Genomic DNA, 20,727 nt, shown 5'->3' with positions numbered 1-20,727 from the left:
GATAATTTGGGAATTTATCAGTGTAAGCTATGACCATGCTCACGATTTCATGCTTGTTCCCTAACAAGCATGTTCCTTGGGACTTCACTTCCTTCTGTCTTCCTCCTTGCTTAGCTGGGCTGAGGTCCCAGCCTCCCACATGAGAAGTGCAGCAGTCAGGGAGTCTTGTCCTCTGTAGGCAGGTGTCCGCTTCTCACATAGACATCTTCAGAGAGCAAGCAGGTGCTTCTTCCCCACCCAAAGCATACATGCTGAAAAAGGCCAGAATGAACCTTCATTAACTCACTGATTTGTAGGATGACCCCTAACCTCTGAGAGCCTCACTTCACTCTCTTCTTACAATGAACACAAGTGCCCTTCCCACATGTGGTGAATGTCACATAATGCATCAGATGTGATATTTTAGCCAAAAGCTGTGGGATGCATGGTGCTCACCCAGGCCTACATTTTCTAGCAGATGAGGCTGACAGCTAAATCACTATGCTACTGTGTGTGTAATTCCATGTCCCTCTGCACTTTCCACAGAGTGTCACCTCTTGACCCCTTCACTTATCCACTGTGGAGCCCAGGATGCAAGACAGTGATGCCTCCCCACCAGCTGGCTCATATCTTGCTTATCGCCTATGGGTCACCCATACTGAAGATTATCTCTGCAAACTCCTGCCTGGATGTCTTTCCCAAAGCCAGGACATGTCCATTCAGTACCATCAGTCACAGGAAACATAGGGATTATTTTTGCAGCTAATAGGATATTGAAGAAATGGCTAAGTGTGACTTCCATGCTAGAACATAAAAGACTTTGAGATTTTCATCTGGCGCTCTCTAAGCTCATGTGATCTGGAGGAAGGCAGTTGCCACATTGTGAGAATATTAAAGAAGCTTTGAGAGAAGGTTCATGTGTCAATAACTGACCTTCATGTGTCAAGGCCTCCTGCCATCAGCCTTGTGGTGCAGCCAGCTTGGAAGTTGATCATCCAGTGCAGCCAAACCTTCCTATGACTGTAGCCCTGGCCAAAATCTTGATGGCAACATCATGGGCAGACCTGAGCCAGAACACCTGCTAAGCTCCTTCCAATTCCCTGACCCATAAAACTATTCAATTCTACATGTTAGTTTTAAGCTGCTGCCTTGCAGAGTGATTTAGTATTAACTAATAAAAACCAGACCAAGGTACATGAATAGAAACATGGAAGTAGGGGCTGGTTTGTTATTGATGTCTTATACCTCTTCATGCTGCCTTGGCTAGATTTTTGACTATATGTTAATCAAAGAATACAAGCCTCTTCCCCTTGATATTTCAAAATTGAATTCCTCCAAATGTGGGATGCAATTTTTCTTTTCTTTGTTGTTTTCTCTTAGTCTTGAACAGAAGTGAAGACTATGGACACTGCAATTCCAAATTCCTTTTAACAGTAAGGAGCACCCATGGCCGTTTCTGCACATTAAACAAAATAGATGCTATTTTAATAAGAGGGTCACCCAGTAGAAATGGAATGAAAAATGTATGTAATATATTATAATTCGTTAATCTTGGAAGTGAACTTCCCATATTGCACTTGAGAAGAGGAGCTCATTTTGATCTACTTCAGGAGGTGAGAATCAAGTGTCAGCCTTCAGTGAAGAATGTCCATGCAGGGAGGACAATACAACCCTTTAGGGCTCTTCAGTGAAGGTGGAGTTGAAGATCTTCTTCAAACTGAGGCAGCAAAGGATGATGGAAGGAGGAGAGAGCCTGGGATGCCATAAAGTCCTACCACAAAGATTTTGGTAAAATTTCACTTCATGATGTCCAGGGGACTGAGGTGATATGAATAAGTAAATTTGTATCTCAGGTGACAAAGCCTGGTGTCAGCCCTGGGGCATCTCCCTCGCTCCTGTTCTCTCTGTCCCCACTTCACTACAGTGGTCTTCTAGGTTTTCACCTCTGCATCCCTCATGCCTGGCACACTGATGCCTTGCCTTGGTCTTTTCTAATATTTCTGGAATGGACTGAAACATGTCCCTTTGCACCATGCAAAGGAGACACCACACTCATCTCTCAGGGCCCAGGCTGTGCTGACCCTCCCATCCCTGGTGTTGGGGTGCCAGGGGAAACATCCTGTGTAGTAGGAGAGGTAGCAACATGGAAGCATGGCATGGCCTGACAGCAAAAGCATCCAAGATGGAGCCCCAGAAATATGAGACATTTCAGCATCCCCAATACCAAACCATTTGAGGTGTGATTATATGCATACTCTATTCCACCATCTGAGAACCCTGCAAATCCTTCAGGAATGTTCGTTGCTCATTCTCAGACCCCACTTCCCACTCATATCCAGGTCACAGTTGCCTCCTCCTCTGCCCTCTGTGGAAGGACCAGCTCAGGCCTTTGATCCCAGAGCCCTCTGCATTCTCATTCCACTGCAGCCTCCTCACATTAGATGGTCATCATATTTCCTGCATGACCTTTTCCTAGAAATTCAGAAGTCCTCAGTGGAAGGCTGTTTATTAATATCAGTGACCTTGGGACAGAGCAAGGGAGTGGCCCATGGATACTGTGGACTGACAGTGACCTGGATCTCAGGTGACTCCATGCACACAATTTCCACTGAGAGACTGAAGTATGGCCAGTGAGCATCAGGGGCATCTGGGGGTCTTTCCTAGGATCTCCACAGGTCTGTCACCCGCTAAACTCAGGGCTGGGAAGTGGAGCCTGCACTCACTGAAACCAACTTAGCAGCTGTGTCCTCCCCGGGCTAGGTAGAATCTCCTCCTCAAAGGTCTGTGGAAGGGCCCAGAAGCTGCTGCTTTCCTGGTCTCTCCTGTGGAACAAGCACTGAGTCTCACACCTCAGACCCTCCATCTAAAAAAACAAGGTCAGATCTCAACTGATGCTGAGGGTGGGGCAGAGATCATCAGTGTATCAAATAAATATACATGAACAGCCCCTCCCCACCAGGCAAGTGGAGAAGATATAAAAGGCTTGAGCAGCCCAGTCCAGCACTTGATTTTCAGAAGAACTGTGTCCACCATGGCCTGGATTCCCACTTTCCTCATGCTCCTTCCTCACTGCACAGGTAGGGACAGGCTTCTGGTGTTCAAAGTCAGCTCCTGACCCTGTATTATCGTCCTTCAGCTCATACTCCTAAGCAGCATAACTCTGGTCTCTGTTCAGCACACGTTTGCAAATTCCTTCTCCCAACCTCCATTGACTCTGCATCCCTGGGAACATCAGCCCGACCCACCTGTATCCCTGGGAATATCAACCCAACCCACCTGCATCCCTGGGAGCATCAGCCCAACCCACCTGCATCCCTGGGAGCATCAGCCCAACACACCTGCATCCCTGGGAGCATCAGCCCAACCCACCTGCACCCTGAGCAGTGGCTTCAGTGTTGGTGACTTCATGATATGGTGGTCCTGAAACCAACCTAATAGTCCCATAGACAGTTTTTTTTTTTTTTTAAATAAACATGTAAATTGACCCTTCTGGTCTTAAAGCTTGAAACTTACCTTTGTTTTATTTAAGTTCCTTCTCACCTAGAGATTCTTACCTTAATTATATCTACAAAGATTCTATTCCCAATAGTCACATGCTGATTCCAGGCAGTTATATATTTTATGGGGGCCATAATTCAACTTTCTGTAGTCACACAGCTCTGAAGCTGCGGAGCAGCCATGCTTAACCACCGACTCAACTACCTTCCATCATGGGCTTCTCATGTGGCAGCACACAGCACACTGCTGATTCTACCACTGGGAGGGGACAGCTTTGAGATGGGAAAGATTTAAGAGAAGCATAGTTAACATCTGAATTTCTCATCCACTTTGAGAAAGCATCCTGTGTTTCACCCCTTCGTGAGACTTCTAGGTTGGACTTCGAGTCCTTTACAGTCAGTTTATTAGTATGATTTCCATGCACATTAGGGTTGGGAGAGATCTTCAGGTTCTTACAGATGTAAGGACTGTGCTCGTGGAATCAAATATTGGGTCATCTTGAGGATCAACACAAGGTCACTGACACTCATGTTTACTGAGATTGTTCTGTGGCACATTATAAAGCTCCATCCACTAACCCTCCCAATATCCTGGGAGGTAGGCACCTCTATCCCATTTGTCACAGTAGAAAACCAAGGCTCAGTGACACGAAGCCCCTTGCTTGGGGGCACGTAAGTGGGAAGAAAGCAGAAAACAGATTCAGTCTAAGTCATTCCAATTCCAAAGGCTGGACTCTTTTCCTCTCCTGCTATACTGAAGTCATTTTCTCAATTTCAGAGCTGCCACAGCAAATAGAAGTGACAGGATCACCATCCTCTTAGAAAATCCATTTACCCCTCCCTCATCCCATGCATCATCACAGTCTGTGAAAACATTTCCACATCCACAATTTCACTGAGACCCTGGGAAAAATTAGCCCCCTTCATAATGATGCAAATGATTAGGGCATCATTGTTATTATGCTAATGATGAAAAATCAAAGCTTGAAGACTGGAGTTGGGGAGGATAGCAGTGGTCAGACCAGAGTGGTCCCTCCCTACCATCACAGAGTGTGTAGTCTAGTAGGGAAGACAGAAGATAAAAAAGTAAACACAAAGTAGCTGGAAATAGTTATAAATGCTGTAAAAGATTAATGAACTAGTTGCTGCTATATGAAATATACTTGAAGGGGAGTGATTGTGAAGCTGGGACTTGAAAGTTGAGTGATAGCCAAAGTTTAGGAGTGGAGGGCAACCCCTCCCAGAATGAACAGCATTTGGGGAGGTCCTGGGGTAGGAACAGTCTTGATATATTCAAGGAAATAAAAGAATACTCAGGTACTGGGGCACAGGAAGCAAGAGGAAGGGGAAACAGAATGATGTTAGGAGTTCATTGATGAGAACTGGTCTTTGAGTCAGTCGCAGGAGTTGAAACTCCATCCATGAGAAGCCACAGAAGCATTTCAACGGGGAAGACAGGATCCTAGTTACATATTTTCTTTTTGAAGAAGAGTGTTCTGCTGTGCCGGTGGAGAGAATGCAGGGGCAGGAGGCAAGAGATGAATAAGCACAGAAACCAGGTGGGAGACTCGCTGGCTCCCAAAAGTGAGATGATAGTAGCCTGGGCTTGAGTGGAGCACTATCTGTGGAGCACCACAGATAGTGAACTGGACTCAGACCCTGGAGATACCCAGAGATGGATCTGGAGATAGAACTGATGTGACCTGCTGATAGATTCATTAGATATTCCAAGGAGGAGGAATAACTCATTTGAAAGCCCTCTTTTTATACTCGTGGGTTTCTAAGAGAATGTTGGGCTTTATCCTTTTTTTCAGCTCTTGGAATTTCCATAAGAAACTTCTTGCTGCGAGATAACATCCTGATGCCTCAAGAGTAAGTGATTTACAGCATACACACAACTCCAGCACCAGCTTGGATGCAAGACAGGTAGGTCTCTGGTGGCTCACCTCCCAGTGCCGGGGGGCCCTAAAAGCAGGACAGATAAAAGGCTCTCTTGTAGACAGAGATGGCCTCAGATCACCCAGAGCTGCAACAGGAAGTGTAGTCTTGGAAATGTGCCTTTAGATGTCTGGGCACCTTGCCTACGAACTAGTCTTACTGTCTCTCTTGAAGACAGTCACCAGTACATCTCTTCTTGTCAGCTGTTTTTGGGGTAAGGAGTATCAGCCTCTGCAAGATTTAAAGACTTCTGCAGGAAGCCCCCAGTTCTGTTTTGTAATCAGAAGTGGTCTTACTCCTCTTCTAGGGTTCTGGGCATTGATGGCCGCATCAGTCACAAGGTCCCATGCCATCACGGCATCACTGAGAATTAGGCAATCTTGAGTGTCTGACTTGGAGACCCCGTGAAGGTATGGGAAAATCAAAGCATAGGGTGGTCGAACAATTTGCTCAAAGTTATGCAACAGTTGTAGATGCCTTCTTGGAAAGGACATGGAGACATCTGCCTTAGCAAACATCAGGGAGAGAGGTGTTCTAGAGAGCCTACCAGTGTATAAACAATAATAATATTCTGTCTTCATTATCACTGCATTCCCCGGTCATAGTATAGGGACTGCACACAGTAGTGCTACCAATATTTGTTGGAGGAAATCCTATATTTACTGAGGACTTGCTAATGGGTGCTGGGTCATTATTCCACTTTCTAGATGATTGTACCCAAGGAGAAAGAGAAGAGCTGGTAGAACTGGGATATGAGCCCCATCTGCTTGGCCCCAGAGCCTGCCTTCACATTGCCACTGCCTCACCTGTAAGCAGAGCTCACTCACCAATATACAAAGCATTTAATACTTATCTCAGCCAATACGAGAAGTACAGTCACCATGCTTTATGGGTTACATAGAGTCCCAGCCAAATGACCACCATGCTAAGTGGCAGGGCCATGTGGCCAGCCAGCCCTGCAGAAACGCATGAGGCTTCATTCTGCCATTGGACATTTTTTTTTTTTTTTCTGGGGCCTCAGTTTCTTCATCCAGACATGTGGTGGAGAAAAACAGTTGCTAGCCACATAAAAGTGCTTTGAGTATAAAAGGAGACCATGGAGGAGAAAAATGTTTGACCAACTGGAAAGTGTTGTGTACACTGGTAGAAACTGATTATTTTAATGGCTCTTTTGCAACTTAAACCTCTCATCCATGCTGTTCCCTGTATGTGGGCCTGCCCTAGCCCAACCCATTCACCTGAGAAACTCTTACCCCTTCCTGAAGCCTTCTTGAAACTTTCAGACTAACTCAAAATCTCTATTGTGGGCTTCTGTTGCACACTATTTATCTCCTCCGAACTGACATTCTATTTCTAGTAACATGATCATTGTTTGACTTCCCATGACACAATAAGCTTTGTGGGGCTAAGATTACATCAGCCATTCTATCTACCCTATATACTCAGATAGTAATTATTTGTGTGTTGACCAGATACATTTCTAGTGGTCACACCAGAAAGAGTATCTAGATGGTACCTAGTACCTAGATACTGCTCAGTAATCATAGAACAGAGTCACTGACTTCATGGAGCTAGCATGTGGAATGACAAAAAATAAACAGTAAAATAGCCAAAGCATGATAAATGTGATAGAGAAAAAATAAAGCAGTATAACATTAATCTTTATTGACTGGTAAATAATCACAATAATTTTCTTGTTCATTCAACAACCCTTCTGGTCTGTGAGATCCTTCAAGGCAGAAGTTGTGTCTGGCTTGTTCATTTCTGTAATCCTGGTGATGGGCACAGTGCCTAGCACATAGGAGGTATTCAGTAAATATTTGATGATTTAATAAGTAAAATGAATGAGTGAAAAATGAATAAGCCAATTGATCAAATAGAATGAACAAAAAGATGAATGGATGGATGGATAGATGGAAGGATGGATGGATAGATAGATGGGTGGATGGATGGATAAATAAAGGGATGGGTGAATAGATGATGTGATAAACTGAATAATGTTCTTTCTCAGATAGGTCCATGTCCTAATCCCTGGAACCTGTGAAAGTAACTTTATGTAAGGAAAAAAAAAATAGACGTGATTAAGTTAAGGATCTTCAGATGGGATTATCCCACATTTTCCAGGTGGCTTTGATTTCATCACAATATCAGTTATAAAATGTAGGTATGAGAGTCAGAGTGAGAGGCATAAGTAATGAGATGAAGAAATTAGAGCTTGGAGTGACTTGAGGATGGAGTAAATGGCCACAAACCAAGGAATACAGGTAGCCACTAGAAGCTGGAAAAAAGCAAAGAAACCAATTATTCCTCAGAGCCTCTAGAAGAAATCCGCCATGCCAATACCTTTAGTTCAATGAAAGTGATTTCAAACTCCTGATCTCCAGAACTGTAAGAGAATAAATCTGTGCTGTGTTAAATTATTAAGCTGATGATGACTTCTTATAGTAGCAACAGGAAACTAATGCAGGTTTATAGATAGGTAGGTGGGTGGTGTGTGAGATAGGTGATGTGCTAAGTGGGTAAAATGATGTTCGGAGTGTTGATAGTGGAGTTAGATCTGGTGGACATGTGCATAGAGAGTTGCATATGTGTTATTTTGTACTGTGGCAGGGTTGACCTCGCGCCTGATAGACTGTGAGGAATACATGAAGATGGTGTTGACATGTTCGCTCGCATTAGCGAAAATAGGTTCATTCGTGATGGAGTGGATAGGTGGAAGATAATAATAGAGTATGTGATACATAGTAATCCACACACATGTTACCTTTCTCGTTGCGTCTATGTAGTCTGCTGAGGGAGCCTAGAGTAACACATAGCGGCGTCGCGCCAGTAGCAGTAGATGTTTGGTATGGGGATGTTGGTGGATGGGTGAATAAATGGATGAATGGATGTGCAGGTAAATTGGTGAATGGGTGGATGGGCGGTTATATAGGTGGATGGGTAAGTAGGTGGGTGAATGGATGGGAGAATGAATGTTCAGATAGATGGGTGGATGCATGGACGGAAACTTGGATGGATAGATGGATGAATGGATGGGCAGGTGTGTGTGTGTGTGTGTGTGTGTGCGTGTGTGTGTGTGTGTCTGGATGGGTTGGTGGATGGGTGACTAGGCAGAAGGATAAATGTGCAGGTAAATAGGTGAATGGGTAGATGAGTGGTTGTGTGGAAGGATGGATTGAGGAATGGATAATGGATAGGTGAGTTGAAGGGGTGAGTTGGTGGTTGGATGAGCATCCACAGACATTCAGATGGATGAATGAAGAAAAGAGTAGAAACATACACCTGATACCGAGACATCAGAATCTTGGAACTTAAACATTAGCATTGGATTAAGCAAAAGGTAAGTATTTCCCACAGGAAAAATCAGAGCAAGGTGGTCCAGGGCAAATTCATAAACACATAATGATAAAATTGACATCAAGTCACAGATGATGGCTTTGTAGCAGTCTAAGAGCACTGGTGTGTTCTCGTGGTCTCAAGGCTTATAACTCACAGGTGACTCCATGCATGCCAGTCATCAAGGAGACTTTTCCCCTCAGGGCCACTTTCCTGATATCAAGCTGAGGAAAGTGGTGTGGTAAGGGAGGCCAGGTTTACAGCCAGAATTTCAGGTTGGCTCCAAGCTCTGCCATTTGCCAGCTTGCAGCCTTGGAAAGGTGGCTTTACTTCTCTGAGCTTGGGTCGCTTGTGGTCATCTAGAGAAAGTAATGACAACTTAACAATGTTATTGTAGGGTTGAATGTGAGGTACGAGTGTCAAGTGTTCATCCTAGGCCGGGCATACAGTAAGTGCCCAATTAGCCCCAGATCATCTACTGCTACTTCCCAGTGTATTTAACTTGTTCTCTATTCTCATTTGGGTCACTTCCAACTTTCTCTATTTTAAACAACGCAACAGAAATCCTTGCACTCAATGCTTGGCATATGCCCATAATTAATCCCCTGAGGTAGAAGCTTCTAGAAGTAAAAATGGCTGAATAAAAGGAAATGAGGTTTGCTTTTTTTTTTTTTTTTTTTTTTTTTTGAGGCAGAGTCTCGCTCTCTCCCCCAGGCTGGAGTGCAGTGGCGTGATCTCGGCTCACTGCAAGCTCCGCCTCCTGGGTTCACGCCATTCTTCTGCCTCAGCCTCTCGAGTAGCTGAGAGAACAGGTGCCCACCACCACACCCGACTAATTTTTTGTATTGTTAGTAGAGATGGGGTTTCACCATGTTAGCCAGGATGGTCTCGATCTCCTGACCTTGTGATCCGTCCGCCTTGGCCTCCCAAAGTGCTGGGATTACAGGTGTGAGCCAACCTTGCCAGGCCCAGGAAATGAATGATTTTTTGTCTTTTGATACATAGTCAAAAAGTAGAAGGGACCTCTTGAAAATATCATCCCACAAGCCTTAGTGAATACTGGAGCTGCCAGATTTAGGACTAGCCGCCTTAAAATCCAAGACACAGTTTAGGTAGTTTCAGATTATCTATTTAAGTTCCCTTATTGTACAGATGGAAAAACCGAGGTCCAGAAACAGGTGGAATAACACCAGTGATGAAAACCAGCATTTATTTGGACTGGGAATGCCACTATGCTAAGCTCCTTCTGTGCGTTGGAGTATTCCTAGCTCATAAAACTTCTCCAGACTGGGGTTCATCCTCCCTTTACATAGGTGGGGAAATGAGGCCCCCAGTGAAGTTAAGCAGCTAGCTCTCCTAAGCAGGGAGGCTGGGATTTGAACCCAGGCATTCTGGCCTCAGAGCCTGTGATGTAACCCTTTGCTCCCCAGAATCACTGACTCCAAAATCAAAAGCTGAATGGACATTAGATTTAAAGGGCAGAGTGTCGGGGAATCCAGCAGGAAGGGGTGGGATTTGCTACAGTATGAGCGCCCTGAATCCCTTCACCCTCCACGCTACCACTAAGCCAGTATCCCTGATCAGGTGCCATAAGTAAAGTCATGCCTGTCTGGGTCATGAAGTGGATGGCACTGCCAGCTTCCAGGTCCCTGGTGCCCCGTGAGTGCATTCCCAGTGCCACTTACATGTATTTCAGTTCCAGTGTTTTGTACATACTGGTTCTACTCTGCCCTAGCACAGTATGCTAGAAGAGGGTCAAAGAGAGACCCCACAAATAACAGGCTGCCCGCATTGGAGTTTCTACTGTCTTCCTGCCATGTGGTGGTCACAGAAGGCATTGTGAAACCTGTGGCAATTTAAGCAGCTTTGTGACAATTCAAAGTGGAGCCACAGAAGGACTTCTAATCCTAAGTCTATCACTGGCTTGCCATGTGACTTTAGAAAGCTGACATGACCTCTCTGGGCACACTCCTCCCCATCTGTAGCATCTAAAACAACATCCTTAACATTCCTACTGGCTCTACACAAATTCCTCAAAAGTCCCTAGACCCATGAGCATCCTAATGGCAAATTTCCCACCAAATCCAGTCTTCGCCAGAGCTAAGACGCCCCCTCACCACTACTGCAGGCCATGGTGCTCCATTCCCCACCTCCAAACATTTGGAAATCAACTTCGTAACTTTCCACTTTGCCATCACTCCATGAGTAACCACAAATCACTGGAGAGTTGGGTTGCATATTTTTACACATCACCTGTTTGAGTGTCTATACTATAGACACCTGTTTTAGAAAATATAAATAAAGCATACAGAACCATTAGAACTCTCTGAATTCTGAAAAGTATGTAAGAATTTGTCTCCATGCAGATTATACATATTGTATTAAAACATCATAAAGGGGGTTAATAAAATGGCAAAAAGAAAGGCAGGAGCTCAGCATCTCAGGCGACAGGGAAAGGTGGAAGCCATCTTTCTTTGATGCCTGTTAAAGGTTGCAGCAGATGAGCCCGTTATTCTGCCAGGAAATGTGTTTGCCACTGGCCTACGGGGCCTGTCATAAGAGGTTGATCTCACCTTGGTTGTTCCTCTTCACACTTGGCAATACTTTGTGCTGACTCGATTTTTTATTCTATGCGTTCCAAATCCAAATTTCTTCTGTGTTGTTTATAACAGATTTTCAAGCATGTGGAAACCCAGAAATCTGCAGGAAAATGTCAGGGCCACAGAGGCAGTCTGTCTTTTCCCTTTGACTAACTTCTTTCCATCACTTGCAGGATGTGTGATGGGAGCTGAGCACAGGGTACAGGACACCAGGACAGAAAAGTTCCCCCTAGCCCCAGGGGTTAAGGGCAGCGTTTTTTGTTTTTTTTTTTTGAGATAGTTTTTCTGTCACCCAGGCTGGAGTACAGTGGCAGCATCTGAGGTCTAGTTCTACCTCCTGGACGCAAGTGATCCTCCCACCTCAGTCTCCTGAGTAGATGGTACTACAGTTGCACGCCACTAAGCTGGGCTAATTTTTACATATTTTGTAGAAACAGGATTTCACCATGCTGCCCAGGCTGGTCTTAAACTTCTGGGCTCTAGCAATCCACCCACCTCAACCTCCTGAAGTGCTGGGGTTATAGGCATGAGCCACCGTTCCCAGCCCAAGGGCAGCTTTTGAATTGCTGGATTTACTCTGATCTTCAAAGGGCTGAGTGGCCTCATTAATTGCTGTTGCTGAGTGCCCATCATGGACCAGCATCTACCTACTCTGAAGCAGAGACAGGAGGCTCCAACCTCTGCCTAGACAGAGATGACAGGGAAGGTTCCTGCAGGAACATGTTCAGCACCCACTGGATACCAACGATTGTGACACACAGCAGCTAAGGCCTAGAGGTTCATTGAATTCTTGCATGCAGGCATGGTGAGAAGCATTTTACACAAACACATCATCTTATTGTCCCAGTCTTTCTATGGTGTAAATGTATCACTTCAATTTGGCAAATTAGGAACGGAGGTTTCTCATATGATGTGCCGACACCATACATCCAAGGAGGGCAAAAGCTGAGTTTTGAACTCTGGTCTTGTATGTGCCAGAGCTCATGTTGTTCTGTGCCAAGGATCATCGAATTCTTGCTGCAGAGGGCCAGATCAGAAATATTTTAGGCTTTGTGGGCCGCAAGGTCTCTGTTGAGACTACTCAACCCTGCTATTGTATTGCCAGAGCAGCCCTGCATTAGCAAACGGGGATACATTAACAAATGGGCATGGCTCTGTTCCAATAAAACTTTACTGACCAAAACAGGCAGTGGGCCAGATTTGGTTCATGGACTGTAGCTTGCTGACCCCTCCTCTCCCAAGGCTGCCCCTAATATGATCCAGGCACTTGATGTTCCACAGTGAGTCACCAAGATCATTTTACAGATGCTGAGCTTCTGGAGACTGAGTCCTCCAGAAAATGCCATTATTGTCAGCATGAGAGTCATAATCACCTTCATAGCAACCCCGCAAAGTGGGAATTTTAATCACACTAATTTTACAAGGAAAGACACAGTCTCAGTGAGTTCTCGTGTTCAAGTTTGCAGGCTGAGGCAGTAGTACACCTGGGTTTCAAAACCATTGGTCTACCGATCTTTTTAGGGACCGTGTGACTACAAGCAGAGGCCAATTCTGGTGGGAGCTAGAACTGCTCAGGGAGTCGGGCAGAACCCAGGCAGGCACTGGAGCAAGATCGGCCTCAGCTACAAGTCTTCATAACCAGAGTAAAAATGTTGGTCCCTTCACCACTGGCATTTCTCATGATGACCATGGCCAGAAGGCAGTAAGACAGCCCTACACACAGCAAGAGAGGCTTGGAGTGAAGCTTGCTACATGTTTAGATGGAATAAAAAATGGGTTAGCTGAACAATTAGCGAGTCTTTGCTTTATCTACAATGCTAGGCATTAAGGAGTGACAGAGAAAGATGAACAGGGCATAACCCCAGCCCTCAAAGAACCCCAAATTCTGGGTGGTGAGACACAAACACAAAGCACTGCAGTGGTCAGACTGGAGACAGTGCAAGCCTTGAGCCCACTGATCAAAAAATCCAATACACAGAATTGCTCTTTTCCTGAATGCCTGTTTGTGGCTCTGACTGGTCACAGAAGCCAGTTCACAGAGATATGGTAAACCCACTCCATCACCAGCATCCCAACTTCAAAAAAAGATAAAAGTATAGGGAGAAATGTACTAGCATTTATTAAGGGTTGCATATGGGCTAGGAACTAGGATATTAAACTCTGTCAAGTCCTCATATTAGTGCCCGTGGGCATGCATAATTGTCTTCATTTCATTAATGAGGAAACTGGAGGCCAGACAAGTGAAGCCACTTATGCAGTCACACAATGAAGAAGTTCAAGATTGAGCTATGACTAGGCTAGCAGGGAGTCTGTTGGACTCCCAAAAAGCTGGGCTCTTCTCAGCATCATATGGAAAGAATATTTATAAATGGCCAACAAGCACATGAAAAAATGTTCAATATTCACTAGACATGAGGGAAGTTCAAATAAAAACCACAGTGAGATACCACCTCATACCCATTAGGATGGCTACTATTTAAAAAATAGGAAAGGAAATAAGTGTTGGAGAAATTAGAACTCTGTGCTCTGTGGGTGGGAATATAAAATTGTGCAGCTGCTGTGGCACCATTGAAGAAGGATGGCAATTCTTCAAAAAATTAAACATAAAATTATCATATAACCCAGAAATTCTGCATCTGGGCATATACCCTGAAGAATGGAAAGCAGTGTTTCAAAGAGATATTTAAACTCCAATGTTCATGGCAGTATATTCACAATAACTGAAACATGCAACAACCCCTGTGATCAACAGATTAACAGATGAGCAAAATATGACATTTTCATCCAACCCATACATGTGGAATATTATTCTGTGATAAAAAGGAAGGAAATTCTGACTTACAGTTACAATGCAGTTGAACTTGGAAGACATGATACTAAGTGAAATAAGCCAGTCACATTAAGTTAAATACTGTATGAATCTACTTATGTAAGGTACCTAGAGTAGTCAGATTCACAAACAAAAAGTAGAAAGGGTTTGCAAGTGACTGGAGATTATGGAGCAGGGAATGGGGACTTTATTTTTCCTAGGTACAGAGTTTCACTTTTGCAAGATGAAAAGAGTTCTAGAGATTGATGGTGGTGATGGCTGCATAACAATGTACTTAATGTCACTAAACTGTACACATAAAAATGAATAAGATGGTAAATTTTATGTTCTACCAAAACACACATCACATAGAGAGACAGAGAGAGACAGCACACATCTCTCTCTCTCTCTCGACTGAGAGTTCAGAAGGCATATGAGCAGCTGGGGGAAACAGGGCAGTGAGTTGGTCTGAAACTGTGGTTCAAGTCTCAGTGCTCAGTGCTGATACTGCTCAGCCCGGAGCGCTCAGCTGGCAGCTTCTGATCTCCAAGCAGCGGTTGGTACCTCCATCCCATAGGAACATTATCTCTTCCTCCTTTCCATGCTGAATTTGAAAATGCCCTATAAACTCTAAAGCACTGTTCCCTGCACTCTTGCCATTTTCCATTCACATCTGTCATTGGAGGTTCACGCTTCTGCGACCTTGTGGATGGAGTCAAATGCCTTCCCTGCTGAAGGCCCCACTGCCACCCCCCAGAGCCTTGTTATCTGAATTCTACTTCTGTCTTTCATGCTCTTGGCAATTGTGGTGTCTCCTCTGGAGGGAGTGAAAGGGCCTCTGGTGTCCCTCTCTGTGCCAGGACATTGCTCAGCACAGATGTGGGGACACCTAAGAGTTTGATGCTTAAGTTTCTTCTCTCTGGAGCTGGAAGAGAAGCAGCATCTCCCCTACACAGAGCCCTCTTTCCTTGGGAGGGACATGAAGAGGCTGCATCTTTGTGGAACCAGACACTGGAACCAGAGGAGCAGAGGAGCTGGCCCCAGACTGGGGCTTGTGATATAGCGCTTCTCTTCACCACCAAAACATCACCAGAGCCCTGAGCAGGAGCCGGGAGAATGCACTAGTCTGAACCTCACTCCCCTTCACCTGGGGAAATTCTCCTTTTCTGCTTCCCTACAAAGCACCTGTGGATTCCTTCATTTATTTGCTCAAAAAAGAGATATGTACTAAGTCCCATAAAGAACACCCACCTTTACTGTCATTTTGAGGCCCTTCATAAAGTGCTCAGCAACAGCCTGGCTTCTAGCAAGGCTTCAACACTTGTGTGTGCCCCCTGGCAAAGGTTATTGTCTGAATTTTCTGAGAGCTGCCCCACCCTCTAAGATCACAGGCCAGGCCTGCAAAAATCTCTTTTCACTTTTTTCCACCTGTGCTTTCTGGACGGGTGCTCCAGCCTGTGAATCCTTGAATTCTAATCTCCATATGGGTCTGTCCATCATTAGCCAAGGTCAAGTCACAGGTGCCTCCTATCATTTCTCATTTATGGGTGGCCCTTGGGCCAGCACCATAAAGTGGGATCTGCTTGGCTCATAATAGTTAATATCACACGCTCCAGGGAAGGAGCTGGGAAAGGAGGCTTGGCAGCTGGCTTCTCTAGACTTGCAGATCCTTCTCCAGGCACATAAATACTGATTAAGTCATTAAAGATATATTTATGAAGTCTCTATATGTGCACAGGCCAGGCATCATGCTAGTCTCTGGGTACCTAGTAGCAGAAAAGACCAACATGAATCATGACCCAGCATGAATTATACACACCAATGAAAATATCCCCAAACTCCAAGACACATCACTGAACTGGCGTGATTGGCCTGGTAGGAGGGCCTTCAGGCTTCATAGTGATAGAACAAGATTTGGAGTTAAGGTGAGATGAGGGACACGTGACAGTTGCCTCATTTATGAGTTCAGTAAGCATCAATGATGGAAACCGGGGGCAGTATGGCTCAGGACAAAGGGCGTGGCTCCAGGACTAAGAAGCTAAATCTCTGAGCCCCTCTCCAGCCCTAACACTCTGATTCTGTGACTCTCAGATTCTTTGGGTACCTTCTCTTCTTCTTTTTTTTTTTTTTTTTTTTTTTTTTTTTTTTTTGAGACGGAGTCTCGCTCTGTCGCCCAAGCTGGAGTGAAGTGGCCAGATCTCAGCTCACTGCAAGCTCCGCCTCCCGGGTTCACGCCATTCTCCTGCCTCAGCCTCCTGAGTAGCTGGGACTACAGGCGCCTGCCACCTCGCCCGGCTAGTTTTTTGTATTTTTTAGTAGAGACGGGGTTTCACCGTGTTAGCCAGGATGGTCTCGATCTCCTGACCTTGTGATCCGCCCGTCTCGGCCTCCCAAAGTGCTGGGATTACAGGCTTGAGCCACCGCGCCCGGCCACCTTCTCTTCTTACAGTACAGAAAAAATATAGCTAACTTGTGTTGAACGCTGACTGTGTGTTAAGTTAGCTCATGGAATCCTCCTCTCCCACCCTGTGATTATTTTGTTTGTATGTATGTATGTATGTATGTATGTATGTATATATCTATATTTTTTGAGACAGAGTCTTGCTCTGTCGCCCAGGCTGGAGTGCAGTGGTGTGATCTGGGCTCACTGCAAGCTCTGCCTCCCAGGTTCATGCCATTCTCCTGCCTCAGCCTCCCGAGTAGCTGGGACTACAGGCACCAGCCACCACGCACGACTAACTTTTTTGTATTTTTAGCAGAGATGGGGTTTCTCCGTGTTAGTCAGGATGGTTCAATCTCCTGACGTCATGATCTGCCCGCCTTGGCCTCCCAAAGTGCTGGGATTACAGGCGTGAGTCACCGTGCCTGGCCACCCTGCAATTATTGATGCTAAAGAAATGAGGACTGCAAGAGGAGACATCATGGCCTCCAAAACTCACAGTGAGAGTTGGAACTTTCAGAGTCAAAACTTGCAAAGAAGAGAAAATGGTCTGCCTTGCATCTTTGTGTTTCAATAATCAAAACCTACCCACTTCTCTGCCTGCCTTTCTTTCTTCTTTTCTTCACTGTTCAGTAGGATAGAGTGTGGAAACCCCTGATGTGTGGTCAGGAACAGAGGAGACACTCAGCACCTGTCTCAGAACATTGACTGCTGAGGAATGGGAGGTTGGGGCACCAGCACTAGCCAAACAGATGTATGCTTGCTCATTTCGTTGTCTCAGCACCCCTAGCATCTAGGCATGGTTGGCATCATTTACAGATGACACTAAGGCTCAACAACAGGAAGCCACTTTTTGAAATTCTCCAGGCCTCCCTGACTCCAAAGCTCTGGGTCTTCATGCCACAGTGTTCAGTGGAAAGACCTGGGGGCAAGAACAGAAAGGTGAAAAAGAAATGATACTACAGGTTGTTGGCAGACATGTTTTGGAGAATGGTCACTTCAAATTGTGAGACTGCAACAGGGAAAGGAAATGTTTCAGCCTCTACTCTGGGCCTTCTAAGGTTTAGAATTCTACCAACATTCTGATTATTCTGACAAAACAATCAAGGATACAGGCGGCTCCATCCACCTGGACAGCCTGAATCATGTATGAGTGACAACTGAAAACAGTAATTAACATTCACTAGGTACCAAGAACTGTTCACCACGCTTTACTTTAATTGATTTCATCTTCACAAAAACTCCAAAGTTATCACCTTTGTTTTACAGATGAGGAAACTGAGACATAGAGAGATGATACGACCTGTCTGTATCCACATGGTCATGCTGTTGAGATGCTGCTATGGCAGTTTCCGAATCCTGGTGCTTAGGGCTGGAGATCATGGACTCAACTTTAATGAAATATCATCTTCCCAAAACCCACAACAGTAGGACACTGGCTGGGTGAATTAGGAAGTGTCCACCCAATGGAATACTGCACAGCAATCAAAAGTATCATTGTAGTCATCTAGAAAAATGTATAGTGAAAAAGTCAGACTCACATTTGTAATCCCAGCACTTTGGGATGCTGAGGCAGGTGGATCACTTGAGGTCAGGCGTTTGAGAACAGCCTGGCCAACATGACGAAACCCCATCTCTACTAAAAATACAAAATTTAGTTGGGTGTGGTGATGGGTGCCTATAATCCCAGCTATGTGGGAGGCTGAGGTAGGAGAATCACTTGAATCTGGAAGGTGGAGGTTTCAGTGAGCTGAGATCGCGTCACTGCACTCCAGCCTAGTTGACAAACTGAGAAGCCATATCAAAAAAAGTCAGATGCCAATTTACACATTGTATTATTTCAACAATATCTAAAAGTGTCAAGGAGAAAATGGAGGATATTCCAAATAAATTCAGCTATTCATTCATTCATCCATTTATTCATCTATACATTTGCCCATCCACCCAACAACCCATCTATCCATCCATCCATCCATCCATCCATCCATCCATCCATCCATCCATCCTGCCAGCCACCCATTCAAAGGGAGGATGCTGCTAACTGCCTCACTGACTCAGCAATCTCAGAGTACCTGTACTCCATTCCCCATCCCTTTTTCCCATGGCTGTGATTGCTTGCCTCAAGCCAGTATGTCCACACACTCCCCTCCTCATCCTCATTCCTGCATTCCTGAACGTTTGAAGAAGGCCTCTGGGACCAGGAACTTTAAGAAGGTATTTGTCAGCATAGTTGGGGCTTGGAGTTGAGTGCCTAGGGAAGTGGGATGTCCAGAAATAATCTTTGATGAACAAGTGATGCATTAACTGATGAATGCTGTCAAAACCCTTCTGCCCACGAGACTTGGGAAAGACCAGCAGACAGCTTATAAGGCTTTATCTCAGAGAACCATTGGCTGTGAGCCCACCCAGCCCACCCATTTGAACAGATGGGCAATGCTGAGGCTCAGAGAAGAGAACCAGCTTTCTGAACATCACTCAGCAAGCCTCAATTCTCCATGTAGATTGTAGCCAAATAGAGGTGGGGAATAACAAACGTATCCAGCCTTCCCTCTTCTGGAATCCACAGTTCTCTAAATTGCTAATTGCATCCCCTTGTCATCAAAATTCAGAAGAATTTCTAATTAGCTGTTAAACTTTTATTAAGTTTTATGCTACCCAATGCAGGATTAGGCAGAACAGCCTGAACAATGGCATGGAGATGGGAAAGACTCATTGACAGGAGTTGTTGTAGGGCTGAAAGAATTGGGTCTTTATTTTATGGGTGACAGGGATATAGGGGAGTGGTAAAACCTAGGGATATGGCTCCTGGTCTTCCGAATAGCTGAAAACACTAGGGACACATAGAGCATCATATAGGGCAGCACATCCCCTTTGCTGTTAATCTGTCTGGATTTATGTTACAGGAAGCATCAAGCCAGCAAGGGGAAGAACAATAGAGCAAAAAAAATTGGGTGAAGCAGAAGGCAGTCCATTACAGAGTAAGAAACGGCATGGAGCAAGTGATTCAGAACCAAGACTCTGAACAGTCAGGTAATTTTGGAGCTCCTCTTTTGCCCTTGACAATATATTTCCGTGGACACAGTTCAAGAGTGCAGGCGATGGAAACGGTAGGGGATTGAACTGGAGGAAGGGGAGATGAGGGGCTGGGAGCTGACAAATTTATTCAGAGAATTCCTTGCAATGACACTGAAGTATCTGCAGCTACAGGTGCATAATAAATACACCCGAAACTTTAGCTGAGCTAGAGTGTGTTGAAATAATTGCAGGTATCTAAAAATTTAGGCCTGGTTTGCTTAGACATTGCCCCAGTGCCCATTTCTTCCCTTCACTGGTCTTTCCTGGATCCGGGGTTCAGCGAGCAAAGACTTCTCCTGTTAAAGAGAAAAGCAAGCTGGAGTGCAGAGGACACAGCACTAAACTGGGAGTCAGGCAATGGAATTACAGTCCCCACCCTGTGGCAAACATGCTGACTTAATGAGCTGAGCTGCTTGGAGCAAGGCTCTTTCCCTCTCTGGCCTGAATTTCCCCATTTTAAGATGATGAATTATTCTAGAGCATCCGGTATTTAAAATCAAGAGATTCCACATAAAAGTTTATAACTCCTCCTATAAATTCAGACTGGAGACACCAGTCTCACAATCCCACTTGACCTCAAAAAGCTGCAATCAAGTGGTAGCTTTGTTATTTAGGTGGGGCATGCATCCTCAGGTTAACCAAAATCCCCACTACTTCCTATTGCCTTATAACTTCCTTCTCTCGCTGATGTTATCAACTGGCACTTATAAGCTTATGTTTGTAATTTCTAGATATTACCCCTACTCCAGCTTTATCAATCCACAATAAACTCACTCTCACACAGGAGCCAATGTCTGATAACCATCACCTATGACTATGTCTTGTCAACACTAATTAACCCTGAGTGGTGCCAATTCAGCACCCTGGACAGATCACATAAAGAGCTACAGGAGGCCAGCAAGTCCTCTCAGAGCCCACCAAGTCCCACAAGGAGCCACTCGCTTGCCCAGACTGAGAATATATTTACCTCATAGCCTGGAACGTCATCTTGTTATTGTCAGCCAAGCCTTAAATCTCCACTACTTCTGCTCTCTGCTTGCTTGATTTGTTTGT

At 45.0% G+C, this 20,727-nt stretch overlaps 1 long non-coding RNA gene across 1 annotated transcript; it reads left to right on the top strand.

The window, feature by feature from the left end:
- Positions 1-1,630: 1,630 nt before the first annotated feature.
- LOC108536114 (uncharacterized) lies at positions 1,631-19,623 on the top strand. The gene is made up of 3 exons (XR_001887422.1): positions 1,631-3,056; positions 5,291-5,402; positions 19,503-19,623. It is a non-coding gene; the product is annotated as an uncharacterized LOC108536114 (long non-coding RNA).
- The last annotated feature ends 1,104 nt before the right edge of the window (positions 19,624-20,727 follow it).

This window comes from Rhinopithecus bieti, unplaced genomic scaffold, assembly GCF_001698545.2.
Source record: "Rhinopithecus bieti isolate Rb0 unplaced genomic scaffold, ASM169854v2 scaffold_13317, whole genome shotgun sequence".
Lineage (NCBI taxonomy): Eukaryota > Metazoa > Chordata > Mammalia > Primates > Cercopithecidae > Rhinopithecus > Rhinopithecus bieti.
Note: the sequence above shows the minus strand (reverse complement) of the source record. Positions and strands in the feature narration are given on the sequence as shown.